Raw genomic sequence first — 26,632 nt, 5'->3', positions numbered from 1 at the left:
TCCTCTGCTTAGGAAAGCAGCACATGTGCATCAAAAGTTTCAGAAGCTTTCTTCTGTCTGGAGCTCACACGCATTTGAATTTAATGGCTACCTCTTTACCTGAACAGATTACTACTCTTGCTTCAGCTCTTGTCTCTCCTCGCCTGCCTTTTTATGGACTGGCAGCTCTCCAGTGCCTCACCAAAATGAGCTTGGACAACGTCAGCAGGTCCATTCCCCTGTAGACTACCACAGCCCTCGCCCAACATCTACAAACACATTTCAGTTACCAGATAGAAATCAGGACTGGTTCAGTAGTCTACAGTTAAAGACGCCTATCTTTATCTCGCTTCACCCAAAATAATTATTTCTAGCCAGTGACCAAATCTGGTCACTTTGATGCTTATGTGGTTCAGAATCATTTGGCAAAGTTACACTTACTTACCGGATAACAATTTTCATTCATATAGTGCCTCCAACAGCACTTCACATGTGCAAAGTCCAACAGAATGTGACACTGAGCCACATGAATCTTACCTCTTTCCAGTCCAATAAATGTTTAAGGGGCATTTTAATGGGGGAGAAAGTGGGAGCGAGATGGAGAGTATTTTTTGCGGGCTGGAGGGTGTAGAATCGCAAAGTTTGAGGCCTAGACAGTTAAAGGCACAATCGTCAATGGTATAGCAAAGGAAATTGGGAATGTAGAATTGGAGGAACAGTTTTTTGTTTTAAATGGGACGGGAGGTCAAGAGAGAAACAGGTCTATGGAGGGTGTTGAACAAGAGTTTTAAATACAAACCATTATTGGGCCAGGAGCCTATGAAGGTTGATGAGTACAGGGGTGATGGGTGAACAGGACTTGATGTGAGTTAAGATACAGGTAAGAGTTTTGGATGAGCTGAGGTTTAGGGAGCGTGGAATAGAGAAGGCGAACCAGGAGAACATTGGAATACATCCTTCAGTTAAGCAGGAGATAAGCTTTCCAAACTCATCTCATATTCCCCTTTTTCATTAAATTAATTTTGCTCTTCCTCTTTTTGGGTTACTTGACAAGAGGGCCAAAAATTCAACACTCAACAGCCAGGAGATTGGGTGCACGAGCTGCACACAAGCAAAGTAATTTCATTCAGGATATTTTCGCCTCTCTGTGGAGGAAGCATTTCCCTGATGAAGTTATACTTTAATATAGAGCGGCATAAAACAGTTACCAAACAACCCACAAATGATGTCATTAAAAAAGTAAGCACTCAAATCAACCTCATTTTAAATTGTGTTTGGCACATAAATGTCTTATACTTCACAGAGAGCTGTGAAAGAGAAAAATGCAATATCTGCTAATCTATCATAAATGTTCACCTCACAGGAGGCCAGTGCAAACGTAAGCCAGAAGTCAACTATTTGGAACAGGATAGGAACCAAATATGCCCCAACGTCACCATGTAAGAGAAAGATGGTCTTAAGATCAACACATACTTGGTTGGTGAATATTATTTCTTTATTTTACATTCCACAGTAATGCAAACTTCTCAGTTAAAGGACAATATGAAAAGTAAATATTAATTTTATTACAATATATTTTTTAGCTTAGAGGAACATTTATATTCACATAAACAGCTTTAATTGACATTTGCAAAGTGGACACAGCTGTTGAGTTTGTGATGGATGGTAAGAGATGGAGTGTACTCTCGCTTAGAAACAAAAACAAACTTTTCATTCGGCTTTTTGGTACTTTAAATAAACTTTCACTAGACTGAGCAAACAAGAGTCTAAGTGCAACAAAACTGTTTATTGGCTCATGCACACATTTACCTCACTTGAAAGGAGGTCTATCTTGTAAATCAAGTTCCAGCAATTTATTTTCCAATTGCACGTTTTAATTTCACAATGTTTTGCAGAAACCAGAATGTGAGCAATCTAAATCGTTAACAGTACAGTTTGGATTCTGATTTACTCCCACTAAATAACTCAATAGGCAAATACATTGCCCAATGTGGTGCTGAGGTATGAAGGTGTGTGAGAACCTTACCCAAGCTCATTTCTCGGTCTGTACTGGGGCCAGTAGACTCCAACCAAGACTGCTAGTCTTCAAATCCCCAGACTAAAGAGGAATAATGTAGTCAGCGGAGTTTCTGCTCCTTACTGCTGCCCAATTACCCACTGACTCTGGACAAGCACAAGATGCATCCCCTCACAAAGGTTCCTATCAATCTACTGATACATATCGATTTCCATCCTGCTACAGCTTAATAGTTTGTTCCCGGCACTACTAATTAAGGCAATGGAGATGTCTTTATAAATGGAGGTTTCTCCTAATTTCCACGTTATGAAACATGTGCTACCTTCGCACCAATAACTCTAAAAGATTGAATCAAGGATAACTCCAAAAGGTGGGTCATTAGCTCCAGCGAGAAAAAGATGGGCACAATGTCCATGTTGGAACCAATCCCTGAGAAATCTTCCCACTCCTCCTTCGGATATCAATAGCCATGTAGTCATCCTTCAAGTTTGAACCTGCACAAGGTTGCAGAAGTATTAGCGATGGCTCAGTGAGCCCTCTATCTCCAAGTCAGGACTGAGGGAGTGTTGCATCAGAGGTGATGGGCACGATTCTCCGCAAATGCGGAGAGTCGTGAAGGCTGCCATGAAACTGGCCGTGTTTCATGGCAGCCTCCGCGCCCCCTCCCGGGACCCGATTCTGCTCCCCGGTCGGGGCTAGCAGCGGGGCCCCGTGAACCTCGGCATCGCAGGCTTAGCGAACTTCGCTAAGCCCGCGCGCCAAGGTTAATGGCGGCTGACGCAAACGATGACGTCAGCCGCGCATGCGCGGATGATGTCATCACGCATATGCGTGAAACCCGCGCACGCGCGGGCCGTTATGCCCCTCAGCCGCCCTGCGGACTGATCCAGCGGGGCGGCGGAGGAACAAAGAGTGCGCGGGGTTTGGACCCGCTGCCCGCGATCGGTGCCCACCGATCACGGGCCCATGCCACCCTTGGCACGGCCACATGGTTCTCCAGAACGGCACTTTGCGGCAGTTTTCACGAACTGTGAGAGCAGGTGAGTTGGAGTTCATGAAAACGGCCGTAAAGGCCTGGGAAATCGGCCCATCGGCTAGGGGAGAATCGTGTCGTGGGGCGGCCATGGGGGGGGGGGGGGGGGGGAGAGAATAGCGGGAGGTCGGGAAAAATGTCGGGAAGGCCCTCCCGCTATTCTCCGACCCGTCCTGGGGGGCGGAGAATCACGCCCGATGTGTTTCAAAGGAAGCATTAAATCAAGGCCCCTTCTAGGTAGATGTAGCAAAGTTCATTCGTGTTCTTTTCTCAACAACTACATGGATAGGATGGGTATAGAGGGCTACGGCACGAGGAAGTGCTGAGGGTTTTGGCCAAGGGTGGTATCATGACTAGTACAGGCCTGGAGGCCGAAGGGCCTGTTCCAAAGCTATATTGTTCTTTGTTCTCCTTTGTTCTTTGTTCATGGCACTATTTTGACAGGGTATGGGGAGCACATATTCCTCAACCAACATCACTGAAAGAAACAGTGTGTACAATAATAATAATGATCTTTATTATTGTCACAAGTAGGCTTACATTAACACTGCAATGAAGTTACTGTAAAAAGCCCCAAGCCGCCACATTCCGGCACCTGTTCGGGTACGCTGAGGGAGAATTCAGAATGTCCAATTCATCTAACAGCACGTCTTTTGGGACTTGTGGGAGGAAACCGGAGCACCCGGAGGAAACCCACGCAGACACGGGGAGAATGTGCAGACTCTTCACAGACAGTGACCCAAGCTGGGAATCTAACCTGGGACCCTGGCGCTGTGAAGCAACAGTGCAAACCACTGTTAATCATTATCACATTCCTGTTTGTGGGATCTTTCTGCGTACAAATGGGTTGCCATGTTTCTCATACAATGTTTGGGACACCCCAAGATCATGAAAGGCTGTTATAGAAGCACATATTTTTCGTACTTTCAGCTTCTCCTCACTGAGGGACTCATTGCTTTCAGGTGAGAAAAAGGTTTACAAAACTAATTACAGAACCCACATGTAATATCTGAAAAATGACAAACAGTGGGCATGGACAAAGAGTAAAACTGTCAATTCTATCTAACACTCCTATTTATTTACACACAGTTCATGTGTATAATGTGCAAGTAACCTGTAGTGTTTAGAAAACAATCAAAACAAAGCTACTATCTCTCTATCTACACAAAAATAAATCAAGATATAACTCTGCCGGTGGCACTTTACTGTTGTATATAGATTTCTCTGACCTGAGTAACAGTATGCAAATTAGGTCTCAGGCTCACCTATGTTAAGTATTTTTGGGCACTGACATTGATATGGGATTGAAAATTATAAAATGTAAATGCAGAGTGACCAATTTGCAAGTGTCCATGCAGTAAGGCCAACCGATTGACATCAGTCAATATTGTTCATCAGTCCCATCAAAGTGGCATGTTTGAAGAGTGCAAAGAGAAATGAAAATGAAAAAAATGAAAATCGCTTATTGTCACGAGTAGGCTTCAATGAAGTTACTGTGAAAAACCCCTAGTCGCCACATTCTGGCGCCTGTTCGGGGAGGCTGGTACGGGAATCGAACGGTGCTGCTGGCCCGCCTTGGTCTGCTTTAAAAGCTGGAGACCTCCAATCCCCTGGGAGACCCCCACGAGTGCCGTTCTGTCTGGTTCCAGTTTGTGGAGACCAGTACCAAATGCTGCTTGCCCAAGGTCTCCGAGGTGAAGGGGATGAACCCCAAAGCCTCAGGTACCTCAGGAATTTGCATATTAGAGTGAGACCTGCTGTCTCGCTCCAATATGCAGATCTGCCAAAAAGTGATTCCACCCACAATGGGCGTGATTCACATTGCAATGTATCACGAGATTGCATTGGATCTCGCGAGGCGTTGCGGGCCAGGTAAATCCCAGGAGCAGGATGTCCCAGCTTGTATTGACCACATGTGGAGGGGACATCAAAACATGCTTTGTTGGTAGAGCTTAGGAATAAAAATGGCACAGCCACATTGCTAGGTGATTATAGACCCCTAGTCAGTGGGAAATTGAGGAGCAAATAGGTGCACAATTCGCAGAGGTGAGTAAAAATAATAATAGGGTAACTATATTAGGGGATTTCAACTTTCCCAACATTAATTGGTATATATATTCAGGGCTTAGATGGAGTGGAGGTTCTTAAGCTATATACAGGAGAGCGCTTTTTAGCTCAATATCTGTAGGTCCAACAAGAGACTTTGAAGTGCTGGACCTAATTCTGGGAAGCCAGACAGGTGGTTGATGTGTTGATGGGGGAACATTTTGGTGCTGGTGACCACAACTTGGTACAATTTAAGTTTGTTATGGACAAAGAAATAGACAAGTTGCAAAAATAGGTTTTGGATTGGGAGAGAGCAGATTTTAGTAAAATCTGATCAAGGTAGACTGGAAAGAGTTGCTTGTGGGGAAATCTACAGAAGAGCAGTGAGGGGGTGGGGACAAAAGGAAATGGGGAGGTTACAGGCTCAACATGTTCCCTCTAGGGTAATAGGATAATAAGAACATAAGAACATAAGAACTAGGAGCAGGAGTAGGCCATCTGGCCCCTCGAGCCTGCTCCGCCATTCAATTAGATCATGGCTGATCTTTTGTGGACTCAGCTCCACTTTCCGGCCCGAACACCATAACCCTTAATCCCTTTATTCTTCAAAAAACTATCTATCTTTACCTTAAAAACATGTAATGAAGGAGCCTCAACTGCTTCACTGGGCAAGGAATTCCATAGATTCACAACCCTTTGGGTGAAGAAGTTCCTCCTAAACTCAGTCCTAAATCTACTTCCCCTTATTTTGAGGCTATGCCCCCTAGTTCTGCTGTCACCCGCCAGTGGAAACAACCTGCCCGCATCTATCCTATCTATTCCCTTCATAATTTTAAATGTTTCTATAAGATCCCCCCTCATCCTTCTAAATTCCAACGAGTACAGTCCCAGTCTACTCAACCTCTCCTCATAATCCAACCCCTTCAGCTCTGGGATTAACCTGGTGAATCTCCTCTGCACACCCTCCAGCGCCAGTACGTCCTTTCTCAAGTAAGGAGACCAAAACTGAACACAATACTCCAGGTGTGGCCGCACTAACACCTTATACAATTGCAACATAACCTCCCTAGTCTTAAACTCCATCCCTCTAGCAATGAAGGACAAAATTCCATTTGCCTTCTTAATCACCTGTTGCACTTGTAAACCAACCTTCTGTGACTCATGCACTAGCACACCCAAGTCTCTCTGAACAGCGGCATGCTTTAATATTTTATCGTTTAAATAATAATCCCGTTTGCTGTTATTCCTACCAAAATGGATAACCTCACATTTGTCAACATTCCATCTGCCAGACCCGAGCCCATTCACTTAACCTATCCAAATCCCTCTGCAGACTTCCAGTATCCTCTGCACTTTTCGCTTTACCACTCATCTTAGTGTCATCTGCAAACTTGGACACATTGCCCTTGGTCCCCAACTCCAAATCATCAATGTAAATTGTGAACAATTGTGGACCCAACACGGATCCCTGAGGGACACCACTAGCTACTGATTGCCAACCAGAGAAACACCCATTTATCCCAACTCTTTGCTTTCTATTAATTAACCAATCCTCTATCCATGCTACTACTTTACCCTTAATGCCATGCATCTTTATCTTATGCAGCAACCTTTTGTGTGGCACCTTGTCAAAGGCTTTCTGGAAATCCAGATATACCACATCCATCGGCTCCCCGTTATCTACTGCACTGGTAATGTCCTCAAAAAATTCCACTAAATTAGTTAGGCATGACCTGCCTTTAACGAACCCATGCTGCGTCTGCCCAATGGGACAATTTCTATCCAGATGCCTCGCAATTTCTTCCTTGATGATAGATTCCAGCATCTTCCCTATTACCGAAGTTAAACTCACTGGCCTATAATTTCCTGCTTTCTGCCTACCTCCTTTTTTAAACAGTGGCGTCACGTTTGCTAATTTCCAATCCACCGGGACCACCCCAGAGTCTAGTGAATTTCGGTAAATTATCACTAGTGCATCTGCAATTTCCCTAGCCATCTCTTTTAGCACTCTGGGATGCATTCCATCAGGGCCAGGAGACTTGTCTACCTTTAGCCCCATTAGCTTGCCCATCACTCCCTCCTTAGTGATAACAATCCTCTCAAGGTCCTCACCTGTCATAGCCTCATTTCTATCAGTCGCTGGCATGTTATTTGTGTCTTCCACTGCGAAGACCGACCCAAAAAACCTGTTCAGTTCCTCAGCCATTTCCTCATTTCCCATTATTAAAACTCCCTTCTCATCCTCTAAAGGACCAATATTTACCTTAGCCACTCTTTTCTGTCTTATATATTTGTAAAAACTTTTACTGTCTGTTTTTATATTCTGAGCAAGTTTACTCTCATACTCTATCTTACTCTTCTTTATAGCTTTTTTAGTAGCTTTCTGTTGCCCCCTAAAGATTTCCCAGTCCTCTAATCTCCCAGCAATCTTTGCCACTTTATATGCTTTTTCCTTCAATTTGATACTCTCCCTTATTTAAGCCCAAAGAATCATGGATGACCAGAGACATTCAGTACACGATGGGAAGGAAAAGAGGCTTTTAGTAAGTATAAGGGGAGCAAACCATCGGAGGCATAGTGGAGTACAGAAAGTGCAGGGTGGAGCTTAAGAAAGGAATTAGGAGAGCAAATAGGGGATATGAGAAAGCTCTGGCTTGTAAAAGTAGGGAAAATCCCAAGTGTATCAATGGGAAGAGGATAACCAGGGAAAGAGCAGGGCCCATTAGGGACCAAGGGGGAAATCTGTGGGTGGAGCCAGAGGACATTGGTAGGGTGTCGAATGAATATTCATATCTGTCTTCGCCCAAGAGAATGAGGAGGTTGATATGGAACTCAGAGTCTGAGGTTCCTGAGTAAATTATCATGGGGAGTGACACAAGGGGCTGGATGTTCAGCTGCACGTGCTGCAGGATTGCAACAGACAGGCTGATGACCATGTAAGGGGGTGTTGACCTCAGGCGGGAATTGACAGGAATTTCCAGGTGGACACGGATGAAAAATCGCACCCAAGGTATTGGCAGGCTTAAAAGTGGACAAATCTCCAGATCCAGATGAAATGTGTCTCAGGAGGCTTTGGGAAGCGAGCGAGGAGATTGCAGAGGATCTGCCCCAAATTTTTTATTCCTCTCTGGCCTCAGGGAGGTTTCAGATGACTGGAGAACAGCTAATGTGGTCCCACTATTTAAGAAAGGTTGTAGAGATAAACCAGGGAACTACAGACCAGTGAGTCTCACGTCAGTGATCGGGAAACTACTGGAGAAAATTCTGAAGTAGAGAATCGATTGCCACTTGGAGAGGCATGGTTTGATCATTACATTATTTAGATGGTCCAACAACCCATTCTAAGCTATTACATGGTGACAAATCAAATAATATTTAACAGCAGCATTGGATACATCTAGATTCATACTCTTCAGCAGCTTAGAAGCAGGCAGAAATCCAGAAGGGAGTTAACAAGATTAGATTTTGAGCCAAGTGATTATTCCAGCAATCCCTCAAACCCCAATTTTTCCCCTTGATAATTTGAAGTGAAGCAGTCAAACTGACATTGCAGAAAAAATACCACTGAAAATAGCTGCCGAGGAACATTGGTAGAAGGAAGATCTAGAACACAAATATAAAAATAAGATCTGAAAGTTACAGACTGAATATCTTCAAAGCTAATCTAATGAAAACAAAAGAAAATTAAGAGAAAAATATCTGCATATTGGATACTAAGGGACAAATTATTTGGCGGAGTTCAATTTTTCAACATCACTCAAGTTGACCAAGGAAAAAACTTCACTCACAACATGACCCAAGGACAGGGTTAGCCTTCCTGCTCCCTTGTCTGTGACTCTCAGCAGACAGCTACTTCATCTAGCCCAGCCCCTCTATTTACAGCCTAACAGCTCCAGGATCAGGTTGTGTGTGTGAGAGAGAAAAAGAGAGGGAGAGGAAGGGGAAAATTAAAGCGAGAGGGGGAGAAAGGGCGGAGAAAAAAAAAGAGGGGAAGAGGAAGGGCAAAATAAAAGTGAGAGGGAGAGGAAGGAGATAGGAAAATTACATATGGAGACAGCTCCTTAACCAGTAACAATGGTCCAGACTTATCATCACAAACTTGAGGGTTGGATTTGAGAAGAGATGGGAAGCAGGAATCAAGAAAGTTCCCAAATCTGCAACCTCACTCCTCTCTATCATATTTTTATTCTGGAGAGTTGAGGGTGCGAGTTAAGCTCACCACCTCCAGCGTCAGGTCCGAGGTGGCTGGCATGCTAGAATGCTCGTCTCCATTTGCTGGGACATCAGTCCAGTTGTAATCACCACTGTCAGGCCCTCAGCCCCAACTCCCGCCTCCACTATCATATCTCCCATGCATTGTCCATACCCGCTCCCTCAATATCTATGACGTAAAGGGCCAATTAACTATTGACAATTATTTGAAATACTCAATAAACTTACAGAACTGCTCAACTTACATCTTCAAATAAATACCAACCACAGCCATGATATCAATTACAAACATAATTTATCCACCTTATACCTCTTAATCTTGTGTAAATAAGCTCCTCAAAGAAGTATTTCTTAGCTTGCAATAAGTTGTCAATTAAATAAAACTGGCACTACCCTCTACAGTTAGGTCAACATCGTCTGTTCAGTTAAGTACATTATTTTGGAGCTGAGTTAGGCATCCGTAAGGAGGTCATCTGGTAACTGTGGCAACAGCAGTTCGAAAAGATGGGCCTGACATTTTTCTTCTAGGTGGTCTCATTATGAATCAATATTGGGCACTCACTCAAGTATCAGCAGCAAGCACTCCCTTGATCAGGTGTTCCACACTCCAGTCACAAAGTGCTATGTACTGTAATGCCAATCTCAAAAGATAAAAATATCCTTAAAAATATCCAATATGGTAATTCCACCGATCTTGACCCGATCCTCTCCCTCCACCTCCAATTCTTACATACCTGAATGCTTTCATCAAATTGTGGACAGATGTGCCCCCATCTGACGATTCCTATCTGTATAGTTGTAAAATGGATATTTTGAAGGGAGAGATTGAATCATCTGACCTTAAACGACACTTCAGTTACAACAACCAACTGTCACTGAATGCAAAAAGGTATGGCAAACAGAAATCAAAAATATGTCTCAAAAGGGGGCATAGAAATACTTATCAGGATAGAGAAGTCAAATCCCAAAACAATGGCTACAGACCGACTAAAACTACAGAGCACAGGTTCAAGAAAAATGTCGGAGAAGTATTTCTTCAGAAACAAATGGCCAAAGCATCAGATACCAAACTCATGAACGAAAACAGGATGGTACAATGACTAGAATCTGAAGTTGAAAATCTGGAAGGATGGACTTGTGTGAAGTAAGTCAGTGTTTTTCAAACTTCTTTACCCAGCAAGCATTTTTACCAACCGGCCATCTTTCGGGACCCATGCCGCCCAAACTTCGAGACCCACCATTTTTGCTTACCTTTAATGTGACAGGTGAGCCTGCTTGGTCCTCACAATCTCACTTGCTTTGTCATTCAATGTTATGGTTCTGCCAAGGACTTCAGCTGATGGTTTAAGATCTCACTGCATCCGTTGAAAAACATCAAGAGACTTGTCCTCGAACCCGCACTGCCTTCAAATCTGCCAGTACTTCCCTTCATATGACACACACAAACTTTGCATCCTGATTTACATTGGCTCAATTAATAAACGCAGACCTCAAGAAATCATCTTTAGGGGCAGCACGGTGGCGCAGTGGTTAGCATTGCTGCCTCATGGCGCTGAGGTCCCAAGTTCGATCCCGGCTCTGGGTCACTGTCCGTGTGGAGTTTGCACATTCTCACCCGTGTTTGCGTGGGTTTCACCCCCACAACCCAAAGATGTGCAAGGTAGGTAGATTGGCCACACTAAATTGCCTCTTAATTGGAAAAAATGAATTGGGTACTCTAAATGTTTTTTAAAAAAAGAAATCATCTGTATGCTGCTTTATTCCTGTTTTCAGCTTCTTCTTTATGGGTTGTTCACCAGAGGCCTCGGAGTTCACACCAGCACTGCAGGCAGCTACAGAATGGAGGAATCTCTCTCGCGTCCAGACCACGTGACATCAGCATGACCTTTGCCGCCAGTATTTTTAAAAGCTGATCGCGGCCATTGGGCACTCCAGCACTCCTTCCCGCATTGGGAAACGCTGTGACCGATGGCTCCGCGACCCTCCCGACACCCACCCCAGGGTCGTATCCCTGACTGTGAAAATAACTAAGTATGCAAAGTCATGCAGGCCTGCCTTGTAAAAGTTTTGTTTAAGACTAACAGACGTACTTTAGATAATGTACTTGCAAGCCATTAAGACAGGGCAATTTCATCCACCTAATATGAGCTGGAATTAGGCCTAGATCTTAAGAATTGAAAATGCAGTGTGCTAACAAATCCTCCTCTAATTTTAATACATTTTTTTTACTTTAATAGCCAGTGAAACCGAATTATATCCATTATTTAACTATAACACTTAATAAAATCTATAATCCCGGTATAGATAAGTGTCAAGTACATAATCTTACACTACATAGGGTTTCTAATCAACTCAGTTCACAATTGCTGATTTCTTTATTGTAAAAGCGGTAAAAGGAGATTTTAAGAATTAATTGGACAGGAAGAAGAGAAACTTAATTGTTATTTAGGTTCATACAAATCAATTAAGTTTGAAGACGATTACAAAATACACCCCAAAGAATAGCAGCTAGTAAAAATAATTTCATTACCAATGCTATATATTTCACAAATTCCTAAAAAGTCACCAAGGAAAAAAATGAAATTCACTCCTAATTGTTCATCTCTGCCTTACCAAATCAATTTACCGAAAGAGTGTATTTCCATGTCACTCGCCTCAAAGGAGCCCAATAAAATGGACGACTCCTCAATGGGACTGATGCTGTGGTTTGAAGGAGAACCAATCACCTTGTAAACAACAAGCGAGACAAGACTGATGAGACAACGGGCGGGATTCTCTGGCCCTCCCAGTTGCATGCTTCTCGGCAGCAGGAGGCGGCACGCCGTTTGCCGACGGCAGGATTCTCTGTTTCTGCCGCTATCAATTGGAATTTCCAGTTAGGCCACCCCACATTGCTGGGAAACTGGCGGTTGTGTGCTATCAGTGGGATCAGAGAATCCCACTGCCAACGAACGGCTGGAGAATTCCAGCCAATAGGTTTGGCTGGAAGGATTTCACCCAAAACAACAATCACTCAAAGATGCATCACATATGCTTATTTACATATTCTAGAAAATTGGCCGTCTTTCAGAGCAACCTTGTACTGAAGGCTGAATACTTTCGTCCCTCTCTCTGAATCTTATAATTCACAAAACTTCCAGTCTGCTTTGATTCAGAAACAAAATAATTGTCAATTCATCTCAGGGGCTTTAGCATAAATCCAAACTCGGATGAAAATCTCTTTGCCAATTTCACGTTTCCTTATGAAATGAACAGGGCTAATATTACCATAGCTTTTAATATAATGGCTTACACCTGGACATAATATAGTCAATGTTGCACTGACACCTGGAATAGCCAAGGCACAGGTTAGGGCCCATGTTTTCAAAATACTGAGCAGCAATGAATACTTTAAAAATAAATTTAGAGTATCCAATCCTTTTTTTTTCCCAATTAAGGGACAATTTAGCGTGGCCAATCCGCCTACCCTGCACATCTTTTTTGGGTTGTCAGGGTGAGACCCACACAATCACAGGGAGAATGTGCAAACTCCACACGGAAAGTGACCCAGGGCCGGGATCGAACCCGGGTCCTCGGCGCCATGAGGCACCAGTGCTAACCACTGTGTCACCATGCCACTCAGTAGCAATGAATATTGAAGGCAGTAGATTAGCTTAAAAGTGGAATTCATAAGGTTTACAGTTAATTTTAGAAAGAAACAAGCATAGGTTTTTAGCACCACCACCTCCCCACCCCTCCTCTTCCTAGCCCATAGTAGATGTATTTCCAGCTAAAACTGCCATTAGCACAAGACAAAAATTTGATCAGAAAAGATCATAGTCCAGAATTCAGACACTATTTTTTTTGTCATGAAGGCTTTATTAAGACAAAGGATTTGCCTCTTTTTGTAGATTCCTATTATTTGAATTTACAAACTGAGTATTCAAATAGACGATCCCAGATGGATTAGGTGGTGGAATTTAGCACCAGTGTTAATGATACAATGGAATGTCATACTATCCAGTTATGATCGTCGCAACATACTTTAATATCGGATCTGAAATCAGAGACAGCCTATTCAGTTTCTCCAAGTCGCTGCAGCATTAAATGGTGCTCTTTACTTTTAGGTTGAAGAATTCATTCAGATTTTGTTTATCTTTGATTTTCAATTGTTATTCGGCTCCCCACAAGGGAAAAGCACAGCGAGAGCAGAACCTTTTCCTTCAAAGATTATCAACATTTTCTGATTGCACAGAATGGCAAAATGTGCAGCAAATCTACAATGACATGGACTGGCTAGCATCAGGTGATACATTCTTCAGGTAGTGGAAACATAAGTACTCTTTACTCCGATACATCAGCTTTTTGACATGGTAGCACCTTTTCTGTTGTCACATACACAAATGATTGTGCAAACATAATTGCCTGGGCCCAGTTTTCAGAGACATATCATACTTTCTCACAGAAACACTTTTGTTACTATTCCGATAGTTGATAACATCTGATCAGACTGCCAATGTGACCTGTTCTTTCCCTGGTTTATGTTCAAAATGTAAAAGTTCTATAACAGCAACTGCACTTCCATTTTCCTGAAGATCAAAGCAAAACAAAATGAGTTACAGTACAACAATAACTCAAAGTTGGACATCAACAATGGCCACTGGTATTATAGAAATGATGATCTACATTTTGATAAGTAACACTTGTATTCCCTTACCCTTTGATAATGGCACCCAGTCATTAATTGGCCTTGACCTTTCAGAAATAAATTGAACATTTAGGAGCTATAGGCCACATTGTAAAACCTTCTTCCAGAGAAATTGTGGTAAGTACGACAGGGGTAAGTAACGGACTGGAGCAGAGGTGATGTCAACTTTTAATTTGGTAGATAAGGAGCTGAAGGATAAACAGGATTGAAGAAAACCTAGCACATAGAATTAATATACTGCTCTTTAGGATAAACAGAAAAAGAGGTAGTTCAGCCAAATGTTAATCTGTATTTTGTAATTTTGACATAAATGGCTGTAATCTCTGATAGAATGGTAGTTGAGTCGTATTATCACCCGACTCAAAAGCACTCATCTTGAAATCCAGCAGACCTTCCGATTCAAGCTTGGTGAGATATGGGTAGTGTAGCTCATCCCTAAGACCTAATGTTGAGAGTGGTCTTTGATAAGGTAAGTGTAAAGTGTAATTGGGTAGGATCTTGCATGCGGGTGGGGGGGGGGGGGGGGGGGGGGGTGCTACCGGCTATTAGATCATAAGCTGAAACCATTGTTAAAATGGTTGTGGTGGTTGGAAGCCAATCATCTAATCTCCAGGACATCACTGCAGGAGTTCCTCAAGGTAGTGTCCTAGGCCCAAACATCTTCAGCTGCTTCATCAATGACGTGCCTTCCATCATAAGGTCAGAAGTGGGGATATTTGCTGATAACTGCACAATGTTCAGCAACATTCACGACTCCTCAGATAATGAAGCCCACATGCAGCAAGACCTGGTCAATATCTAGGCTTCGGTTGACAAGTGGCAACTTACATTCACGCCACATAAGTGCCAGGCAATGACCATCTCCTACAAGAGAGGATCTAACCATCACCCTGTGATATTCAATGGCATTACCATTGCTGAATCCCCCACAATCAACATCCTGGGGGTTACCATTGATCAGAAACTGAAGTGGACTAGCCACATTAATACTGTGGCTACCAGGGCAGGTCAAAGGCTAGAAAACCTACAACAAGTAAATCAGCTCCTGATCCCCCAAAGCCTGTCAACCATCTATAAGGCACAAGACAGGAGTGTAATGGAATACTCTCCACTTGCCTGCATGAGTGCAGCTCCAACAACACTCAAGAGGCTTGACACCATGCAGGACAAAGCAGCCCGCTTGATTGCTCCTCCTTCCACAAACATTCAAATCCTCCACCACCATCGAACAGTGGCAGACTTGTGTACCATCTACAAGATGCACTGCAGTAACTTACCAAGGTTCCTTAGTCAACACCTTCCAAACCCATGATCGCTACCATCTAGAAGGACAAGAGCAGCAGATACCTGGGACCCTCACTACCTGGAGATTGCCCTCCAAGTCACTCACCACCCTGATTCAGAAATATATTGCTGTTCCTTCGCTGTCACTGGGACAAAATCCTGGAAGTCCCTCCCTAATAGCACAGTGGGTGTACCTACACCTGAAGGATTGCAGTAGTTCAAGGAGGCAACTCACCACGATCTTCTGAAGGGCAACTAGGGATGGGCATTAAATGCTGGCCTAACCAGCAAAGCCCACATCCCGTAAATGAATAATAAAAATTTTAAATATTGATGCCGTTCAGGACAATAATTTCAGAAGCATTCCATCCGCTGGTCATGTTGTGGAGGAAAAAACAATTTCAAACCTTGCAGAGGTCTCGCTCCTGCTAGGACACTGAAATAGAGATAACTATATCAGAGGGGATTGATTGGCTCAATTTTTATGTAGTCAGCCCTATGTGACTGCGATATCAAATCTGGAGCTATGAAGCAAATCACACAAAAAAAGGAGACATCAAAAAAGACCAATCAAAATGGCATCTGCCAGATTATTTACTATCTGATGTAATTAGCTTCTTCGGTTCTGCTGGATTTCCATATGATCACTCCTAATTATCAGCATAGCTCAGCTGACCCTAATGTTTTCTAACTTTTTAAAAATTAAGCCATGGTCCTACCACATACAATGCAAGTTGTTGGAGGGAGAAATAAACAAAATTTTAAATGCAAAGAGACAGAAACCAGAAAGAACAAAAATGTACAAAAACTTACATTTATACAGAGCACCTTTAAAATTGAAGCAGCGGAAAAACTTCACAAGACGCACACAAGGCAAAAACATGACATGCGCTGAAGGAGCAGTAAACTGCTTATTAAAGAGTTAAGTTTTAAGCAGATGGAGGTGAAGAACCCAGGGAGGTTTGGAGAGGGGATTCCAGAACATAGGGCTTTGACAGCTACTCGCATGGCTGCCAAGTATGGGTCAAAGCGAGTGGGGGTGCAAAGGTTTGAGTTTGAGGAATGTGGAACTCTCAGAGGTTCGTAGGGTTGGAATAGATTACAGGTATAGGGCATGGTAAAACCATGAAGGGATTAAAACACAAGGATGAGAATTCAAATTTGAGAGACTGGAGGGCAGGAGGAAAAGCAGGTCAACATGGACACGTGGAAAAGGATATTCTGCAGGTTAGGATATGGGCAGGAGAGCTTTAGAAGGAGATAAGGGTGGCACATTGGTTAGCACTGCTGCCTCACAGCAGCAGGGACTCGGGTTCGATACTGACCTTGGGTAACTGCGTGGAGTTTACACGTTCTCCCCGTGTCTGCGTGGGTTACCTCTGGGTGTTTCGGTTTCCTTCCACAGTCCAAAGATGCGTAGGTCAGGTGAATTGGCCATGCCAAATTGCTCCTTAGTGTCCAAGGTTAGGTGGGGTTATGGGGATAGGGCAAGGGAGTGGAACTGGGTGGGGTGCTCTTTTGGAGGGTCCGTGCAGACTCGATGGGCCGAATTGCTGCCTTTGGCACCAAAAGGATTATATGTTAAGTGTAAATCTTGCAATAATGTTGGTCAGACAAATAGGTTGAATTTACTTGATTCCTAAAATAATTATTTTTACACAATTAGCCCAAGTAAAACAAAGTCACACATATGGATGGTGTATTTTGTCTGTTCAGGTTATTAAAGACAAAAATACACCATCTCCCTATTCAGCTAAATCATTTGATCACATTTTAGCAAGTTGCTTCCCGAAGGCAATATCATAAGAAAAGAAAATCCAGTCATTATGAATCTGAGAATGGCTGGAACAAAAAGGAAGCCATTTGACCCATTGTGCATATCCTGGCTCTCTCTTTTCCTAGCCCTTCCCCCATAGTTATTTCTCTTCAGATAATTATCCAATTATGATTCACTTTTGAAAGTCAAGCATGAGTCTGCCTCCATCACATTCTCAGTCAGTGCATTCCAGGTCCTAACCACTCACTGCCTAAATAAAAGGTTTTTCCTCCTGTTGCTGCTGGCTCTTTGCCATTCACCTTATTATGAATATTCCACGGTTTCGGACCATATTGTGATTGGGAATAGTTTCTATCTACTCAGCCTAGACCTCATGATTTTCAACAACTCTATCAAATATCATCAGTGTTCTCTTCTTGAGGGAGACCAACCCAAGTTTCTCCAATCTATTCATGCATCCGAAGTCCAATTCCTGGAACCAGTGGTGGACTGGGTCTAAACATATTGGTTGCCAGGAGACAAAGGGGGCCCACCCACAACTACAATGCTATCATTTAATTTTCATAACGAATAAATAAAATTTTCAAAAAATACATATGGAAAAAAGGGTATAATTAAAATTTTTGTGGAAAAAATGTGTATTTCTTAGTAATTACAGTGTACATGTACTGTACATATTACTGGCAGTAGATACCAAATGTAAATACAGAATGTTATAATTGAATTTTTTATTTATTTTTTTAAATTTTAAGTAATTGGTTGATATTTTTAAATAGTTTACTGCACAATTTACACATGAACAGGTAGTTCAAAAGCACAATAGAGCATTGCATGCAGTCCACTATATTAAGAGCAATCGTTTGTGTTCGCTAGATGATTGTGCGAATCTGCCAATAATTGCTTCTGCATCCAATTCATCTAACAATTCCTTTTCAATAGATAGCAACATGTATGATGCCAAATTCGCCTCAGACAGCAAATTTCTTAACCTAGTCTTTATGATCTTTAGCTTTGAAAATGTCCTCTTACATTGGACATGAGTAACTGATAGTGTGCAGATGACTTTATAAAGTTCATAAAGGTTATCATATGCCTTGTCATGAAGTCTGTTGGATGCCAGAATTTTTAGTACACACGATGGGCAAGTGCTGCAAATTTTACAATTGTTGCAACTGGAATCCATATTCTCACCATCATTAAGCAATAGCTTCAATACATCAAAGTTTGAAGCAAAAGAAAACAATTCCAATATTACTTGATCTTTGCTGATTTGTGGAAACAGCTTAATAATACCTTCCAATGCTTCATCTTCAAGGCCCTTCTCTGCAATAGTTTTAAACCTTGCTGGGTCCAAGCAGGACAGATCTTTATACAACTGTTGTACAAAGCGTGATTCTAGTGACCGGACAATGCGATCCATTATTAGGTTAAACACATTTACTCGAAAATCAGCTAGAGAATCTGAGGAATTTCTTTCATCATCAATAAGCTAATCTGCCATTCTTTTCTTCTTCCTCTGCCTCTTAACTGGCAATGCTGTTTCCAACGCATCAATTTCCAATGTTTGATTTTCATCCATATTCATCTGTGAAATCCTGTCATTATATTTATTTACAAATTCCAAAGCCTTGCTGTGAACGTTATCAAATGTTCTTGTCTGTTCCTTCAACTTTGTTGTAGCTGAATCTACCAAACCCCATGCAGTAAACATATCTAAACCACTTGTCTGTAGATAACTTGATAACGGGGTGTAGTTTCAAATATATATAAGTAAGTAAATGCTGTCAATATGGTTTCAAACTTTAGAAGACTTTGAAGTAAAACATTTGCTTCATGTTTTGTTTTTGCATCAAACTTTTCTGAATCTTGTATCATTGATAAGCATGTCAACAGATTTACGAAAGTACTGGCAGCGGCATCATCAAAACGTCCAAATATAGTTGTTGCTGCATTGGATTTTCCTGACCATCTGGTCTCACCAATTAGCTTTAATAGTTTCATTTTTTCTTGTCCTAGATGTTTTCCAACAACTTCTATCCATACAGCCATTCTCTTGTATGATGCTTTCACAAAAGTTGCTATATTCTGGAGCAAATTGAAAAAAGAAACTGCAGGCACACAACATTTTGTTGTTTCAGTTATCACCAAATTCAAGACATGGGCATAGCACCATATATGGACATGTTGATCAGCCACATCAGCAATTTTACTTTGTAAACCATTATACTGGCCATGGTAGCTTGCAGCGCCATCTGTGCTATCAGATAAACATTTTTGGGGGTCAATTTTAAGATGCTGTAATGTTTCAATCAATAGATTATAAAGTCCCTGTCCTGTACCATCATTACTTGGCACAACTGAAAATAGTCGCTCACAGATAATACCTTTAAGCACATACCGAATAATAATGCTAAACTGATTGATGGATGAATTATCTTGTGTTGAATCAACCTGAATAGAATAATATTTTCCTTGAGAAACTTCATGACTAATTCTTTCTTGTATCATATTCTTCATAATTTTGATTAACATGTTTATAGTTGTTTTACTCAGGTATGTAACAAGTCCACCACGGCCTTTACTTTGAGCCTTTCCTTGTTGCTCTAATCGTTTGATTCTTTGTTTAGACTTGTTTTGCACTGCAGAAACGTGAGCTGCCATAATGGGGTCATATTTTGCCATCAACTGCACTGTAGCTAAAAAATTGCCATCATTCAGAACCTCATTATCTAGAGTGTAGGCCAATTCATTTCTGTGGCCTCGAAAAGGAAGTGCTTGCTTGCCTAACATCTTTATGATGTCGATAATCCTCATGACAATACTTCTGTGCTTCAATACTTCTTCTTTCCTTTTAATTAGTGATGCTGCGAAAAAATTATCTAAGGTGCCATCATTAACCACACTGATATATTGCTGAGCATTTCTGACATGTGTTGTTGTCGATTCATGTAAAGTCAAGCTCTGGCTAATACGCCTGTAGTCACTAAAGCCACGTACAAAGGGTGATGGATTACAAGTGTTGGGAAACTCAAAGGCTAAGCAGTATGAACAATATAAGCATCTATTTTTTTTGTTATATGTTAGCCATTTTCTTGGGACTGAGTCATTCATAATTTTCCTCTCATACAAACGAGCATCAAATGGCAGATCATCAAGTGGCTGAAGTGGATGTTCAGCAAAAAACTGTTTTAGCTTTGCTCGTGATGGATATTGGAAGATTCCAGTAACTGATCTTTCATTTTCTTGCGTAGGTTCATTTAAGGATGTGCTTCAGAAACCAAGTCATTTATGCTTGAAGGAATATCTGTTTCCCTGTCACTAGTTGAAGCTATGTGTTCAGATGTTGAAACTACAGGCAGTACAGATACCGGAACAAGGAAGCCAGAAGAAATATTGGGCCTGGGTGGATTAGTAATGGATGCACTTGTATTTGTCACTACATTCAAAGTAGCTCTTCTCTGTTCTTGTAACTCGCATGTCATTGCATCATCACCATGAGCATTGTTTCTTGATTATTTGTTGCAGAACTGGATATTGATGTGGATTGTGCTTGTGGAATTATAAACTCTGTAATAGGCCTGCATCGCTTGGCTGATTCCTTCCTTTCTGCTTCTTTTTGTTTTAGTGACCCAGATTTATGCGTTTTCTTTTCCATGCTGGTAGGGGTAATATTCCTGAAATAAAAACTTAATTAAAAATAGCCCACACTGGGAAAAATGAATATTGATGATTGCAAGAATAACTTGAAGGAACGCCAGATAAACCCCTACTTGATAAAAAATATAAAATAACTTACGTACACTTCAATAGGCTATGTTCATTAGTCAATACTACTGTGGCCTATGCAGCTTCAGAAGAGGAGACAATCCACTGTCCAGTGTTCACACCAGCAAGCAACTGAGACAACTGTTGAAACTTAGAAGTTTGGTCCGACTATAGTAAGACATTAAGAATGGTCCCACGACCAAAGTTAGCATGTCCAGTTTGATACCAGTGTAGCGTTACAAGTCGTAACCCTTTGAGTTTACCGATTATGGCTTATCACTTCAATATCTTTGACCTCATGATTCACGGTCAAAGGTACCGCTTCTCCTTTTCAGTGATCTCACAACCCTATGTACTGCTTGATATCCTTTGAAGTTGCCGACCATCTCAAATCACGAATTGTAACTTTATCTTTAAATTCACACACTCTTACTGAAAACATGGAATTTCCTTAATTATGCCCGACCCGGGCCCCCCTATTCCACATCCTTCCACTACCTCCCCTGCTTTGTTCCTTTTCATGCACTGCTTATTTGTGTCCTGTTCTCTTTTTTTCTTATTCCTTTTTATTACTAAAACAGTTGTCTGTGTTTGTTTCTTTATTGCATTTTTATTTGATATAGGGGGCCCACTTCATCAGGGGCCCACTTGCCATCGGGCAAGCTGACACCCTGGCCAGTCCGCCACTGGCTGGAACCATTCCCAAATCATGTCTGCACCCTTTCTAAAGCCCTGACATCCTTCCATTCGTGTGGTTCCCAGAATTGGACACAATGCTCCAATTGAGGTTGAACCAGTGTTTTGTAAAGAGTTCATCGTAACTGCCTTGATTTTGTACTCTGCATGAATTTATAAAACCTTAGATCTCATATGCCTTTTAAGCACTTTCTCGTTCTGTCCTCCCATTTTCACTGACTTGCGCACATATACATAGCTTCAGATTTTTCTGTTCCTTCACCCCCTTTAGAATTGCACCTGTTATTTATATTACCTCTCCTTATTCTTCCAACCAAAATGTATCACTTCACTTTTCTCTGCATTAAATTTCATCTGTCACGATCCCTCCCACACAACCAGCCCGTCTGTCCTCTTAGAGTTGATCATTATCCTCTCAGATCAGAATACTTTTCAGTTTTGTGTCATCTGCAAATTGTTATTTTGTCCTGTACACCCAAAACAAAATAATTTTGTACACCCAAGACAAAATCATTAATATAGATCATGAAAAGTAGTGGCCCTGATACGAAGCCCTCGTCAATCCCACTGTATTATCTTCCTCCAGTCCAAAAAAATAACCATTCACCACAGTCAACTTCATATTTATTCTGTCACTGTCTATTTTATTCCATGAACTGAACATACAGTGCAGAAGGAGGCCATTCGGCCCATCGAGTTCTCACCAATCCACTTAAGCCCTCACTTCAACTCTATCCCCCTTACCCAATAACCCCTCCTACCCTTTTATGGACACTAATGGCTAATTAGCATGGCCAGTCCACCTAACCTGCACATCTTTGGACTGTGGGAGGAAACCCAAGCATCCGGAGGAAACCCACGCAGACATGGGAAGAACGTGCAGACTCCGCACAGTTACCCAGGAGGGAATTGAAGCTGGGACCCTGGCGCTGTGAAGCCATAGTGCTAACCACTATGCTTCCATGCTGCAACATTTTTGGCAAACCTATTATGTAGCACTTTATCAAACATCTTTCCTCAAATAAAGTTAAACATGATTTGCATTTAGCAAATCCATGCTGTTTTTTTCTTAATTAATTCCCACTTATCCAAGTCTAATCATGCTAATTTTCTCCCGGATAATCAATTTGAATGGCTTTCCCACATTCCGAATTCTACCTCAGTATATCGAAACAGGCGCCGGAATGTGGCGACTCGGGGTTTTTCACAATAACTTCATTGCAGTGTTAATGTAAGTCTACTTGTGACAATAAAAAAGATTATTATTATTATTATTTAGTGGCCTGAAATTGCTGGATTCCACCCTTTTTTAAAACAAGGGTGTAATATTTGCAATTCTCCAGTGCTCCGACGCTATCCCTATAGCCAAGGAAAATTGGAAGATTCTGAACAGTGCCTTCACAATTTCCTCATTTACACCTCTGTGCTCTCAGATGCATCCCATCAGGTCCTGGTGACTTATCACCATTAACTACAGCCAGGCTTTCTAATAGTCCTCTTTCTCAATTTTTAGCCTCAAATGCCTCTTCTTTCACTATGACACTAGCATCTTTCTTGGTAAACAAATGCAAAGTCCACATTTGACACCTCAGGCATGCCTTCTGCCTCCATGCACAAATTCCCTATTTCATCCCTAACCAGCCACACCTCTCTTCTTCCTACCCTTTTACATGTCTACAGAAAGCTTTTGGATTTCCCTTAATGTTAGCTGCCAGCCTCTACTCTCATTTAATTTTTAACTTCCCAGATCTTTCGATATTCAGCCTGGTCCTCACTTGGATCACCCACCTGACTTGTCAAATGCACTGTTCTTTTGCTTCACCTTACCCTCTAGGGCTTAGAAGCAACAGTAATCCATTCAGCCCATCAAACCTGCTCCCCCAGGATGGGGGGGGGGGGGGTGGTGGTCTCCCAAAGCGATCGGAGGCACCTGGGTGCTTGGGCTCTGGGCAGGGTGTACCCTTTCACTCCTTTTTTTTTTGTGTATCCAATTCAGTTTTTCCAATTGGGGCAATTTAGCGTGGCCAATCCACCTACCCTCCACATCTTTTGGGTTGTGGGGGCGAAACCCACGCAAACACGGGGGGAATGTGCAAATTCCACACGGACAGTGACCCAGATTTGGGTTCGAACTTGGGACCTTGGCGCTGTGAGGCAGCAATGCTAACTACTGAGCCACCGTGCTGCCCTGGCATTTAATAAAAGTATTGCTAGTCAAGAAGATCTCTACTTCTGCCTTGAATGTATCCATGGTTCTCATCTCTCTCAAAAGTGGTTATCTATTCTGTCCTCCAGGGAGCCCTACCTTTGGTTACCCCATCTTTCCTCTTTGTGGGAATAAGAGCACAGGAATGAGGAGAGGTAGGCAATTCAGCCCTTCGAGCCTGCTCCGCCATTCAAACAGATCATGGCTGATCTCTTCCTGGTCTCAATTCCACCTCCCCACATGTTGCCAGATCCCTTTAACCCATTTTATCATCAGAATTATATCTATTTCCTTCTTGAAACCATTTAATGACTCAATTCCACCACACCGCGGGACAGCACTTTCCACAAATGCACCACCTTCTACGAGAAGTAGTTCCTCCTCATCTCAGTTCTAATATACCTCAACCTACCCAAACCATCTATTTTCAAAAGGCAACCCAGTTACAGTTTAACCTGCCAATCTTTGATTATAATTTGCTTGAGCCAAATGTGGGCTTGCTGCATTGAAAATAGTCGTCCTCCAACTAAGTATCTGGTCTCCATAACTAACCTAAACCTTGGGATTGAGTGATCACTGCTCCCTAAATGTTCCCATACTGATAAGTGATTGACTTGACCCACCTTATCCCCAGAACCTGATTCAGCCATGCCTCCTTCCTGACTGGACCAGAAACATACTGATGGAAGAAAAATTCTCCAGAACACACCTAGAGAATAATATTCATCTTTTCAATAAAAGTTAATATTTGAGCATTTTTTCAGTTTTATATTAGTGCTTGTCCGTTTTAGAGATAGAGAGAGAGAGAGAGAGAGAATACATATTGTAATACTCCAACAGATTAAGTGGGTTATTTCACCCTAACTTTGTCACTTGCAGGAAACAAGAATTCACACAACAGGCATGTGGAACGAGTCAAATCAAGACTTAGAAACAAATCACGTTACACAGAGATGCATTGAGAAAATAAATGTCCATTGACCAGATCCAGGCCTGAAACAAAATTATTTGAAAACTGTTTAAAAAGATGTGTAAAATTTACATGTTTTGCAATAAATCCACAAATCTCTTGGACTTCCTGGGCATATGGTTTAAGAAGTCCCAAAAGACGTGTTTGTTAGGTGAATTAGACATTCTGAATTCTCCCTCAGTGTAACCGAACAGGCACTGGAGTGTGGCAACCAGCGGATTTTCCACACTAACTTACTTGCAGTGTTAATGTAAGCCTACTTGTGACACTAATAAAGATTATAAGAAGGTACATAATGAATAAAATGTCTGCAGGCAGTTTTATTTTCACAGAAACGTTATTGCAGTGTTAATGTAAGCCTACTTGTGACAATAATAGATTATTATTGTTTCATTTATGACTAAATTCGAGAGCTCAAACTGTTTGTAGGTTTTACACATTCTTACAACAAACTGAGGGGAGTAACTGGCCTCCTTTGGCACTCGAGAGTGGTGGTCTATGCAATGTGACTATGGGGGTAAAAGTGCTTTGCTGCTATTCTGACCTTAAGCGAAGTTTAATCCTGAACTTTTAAATGAAGTGATCAACTCTCGGCTGAAACAATGCACCCCCTTCTTAAATGCAACTGAGAATATAAGTGATCGCGCTCAGAGATAAATGCTGCTGCCACAGGTAAAGCGAGCGCTTTATTGAAGTGTACACACACACAGTGAAGAAGAGCACGTACATACCGCAGCTTCCCTCGCAGCAACGCTTCCTCACCAGGGCCTGAGCATCCTAGACACATTCTGCAATCAGGCGCTGTTTTAGAAACAAAACCGATTAACTCAATCATTAAATCTCCAGAACAGGGAGGGCAAAAACAACAGGAATGAGTCTCTCACTTAAAAGATTGAAGCAAAGGACTCATTTATAAGTGATGATATTGCATGGAGTTAAATCTTCAGCGAAATGTACGTGCGGCTGGACATATATGTGTGTGTAAAATCAGGAAAAAAATATGGGCAGCAGAAAATGCATTTGTCCATTCCCTCCCCTCTCTGCTCGGGCTCAAGGTGCAGAATTAAATGGCCATCCATCAGCGGCGCGCCCGCGCCCCCGAGCCCCAGCGCGCGCGCCGGGCTCCCCCCCCCCCCCCCCCCCGGCAGTTGGATTGGATTGTAGCCGGACTGTGATTGGCGTGCCCGTTGTCAAGGCAGCCGCCGGACCGGCGCCAGCTGGAGCGCAGTGTGAATGGGTGACGTCACGGGACTGGCGCCGGCCAGTCTGGGCGCGCGCTCCGGGTGCGAATCCCGCTGCCAATGAATCAGTGTGTCAGCGAGAAGAGCGAGCGCTGCCCTCAGGAATGCACAGCCTCCGCTGCAAAGACAAACACAGCTGGCCGCTCCGAGAGACAGCTCGGACACCCCGCGCCACCCCACATCGGCATCTAACAAATCTCACATGCTTTTTAATCGCAAGTTTGCAACAGTGGTGGGACTCCCCCCACACACACAAAAAATCAGCTCCGTTTCTGTCACTACCTGTAAGTGCCCTTGTCCCTTTAACATAACGCCCCTGCCACAAGAGTGCCGCTACTTGTGAGGTGCGGCTGTCAAAAAGCTACGCAAGTTTCCATTTAAAAACAACCAGCCTCTTAAGCCAGCATCGAATGTTTCATCGCGTGGTTTCTGCGTTTCTTATGATGCATCTGATACCACGTGGGGCGCGATTCTCCGACCCTCACGCCGGGTGGGAGAATCGCGGGAGTGCCGGGCAATTCCCGCCACCCTCCCTGGCACCCGCACGCGATTCTCCCACCCACCCCCAAAACGGTGTGCCGGGTTTCACAGCAGGCCGCTCGGAGAATCGCCGCTCGCCATTTCTAAGCGGCCTGCCCAATCTGACCGGTTCACGCCGGCGCCAACCACACCTAGTCGTTGCCGGCGTGAACAGCGCGCGAACGCTGCGTGTGCGGGCT

The 26,632-nt window shown here is 42.7% G+C and overlaps 1 long non-coding RNA gene across 1 annotated transcript; it reads right to left on the bottom strand.

The window, feature by feature from the left end:
- Positions 1 to 13,124: 13,124 nt before the first annotated feature.
- Positions 13,125 to 25,753, bottom strand: LOC119965942. Its single transcript, XR_005460643.1, has 2 exons — positions 25,404 to 25,753; positions 13,125 to 13,855 (listed from the first exon to the last, which is right to left on the bottom strand). It is a non-coding gene; the product is annotated as an uncharacterized LOC119965942 (long non-coding RNA).
- Positions 25,754 to 26,632: the final 879 nt, after the last annotated feature.

This window comes from Scyliorhinus canicula, chromosome 5, assembly GCF_902713615.1.
Source record: "Scyliorhinus canicula chromosome 5, sScyCan1.1, whole genome shotgun sequence".
Classification (NCBI taxonomy): Eukaryota; Metazoa; Chordata; class Chondrichthyes; order Carcharhiniformes; family Scyliorhinidae; genus Scyliorhinus; species Scyliorhinus canicula.
This window is presented reverse-complemented; position numbering and strand designations above follow the sequence as displayed.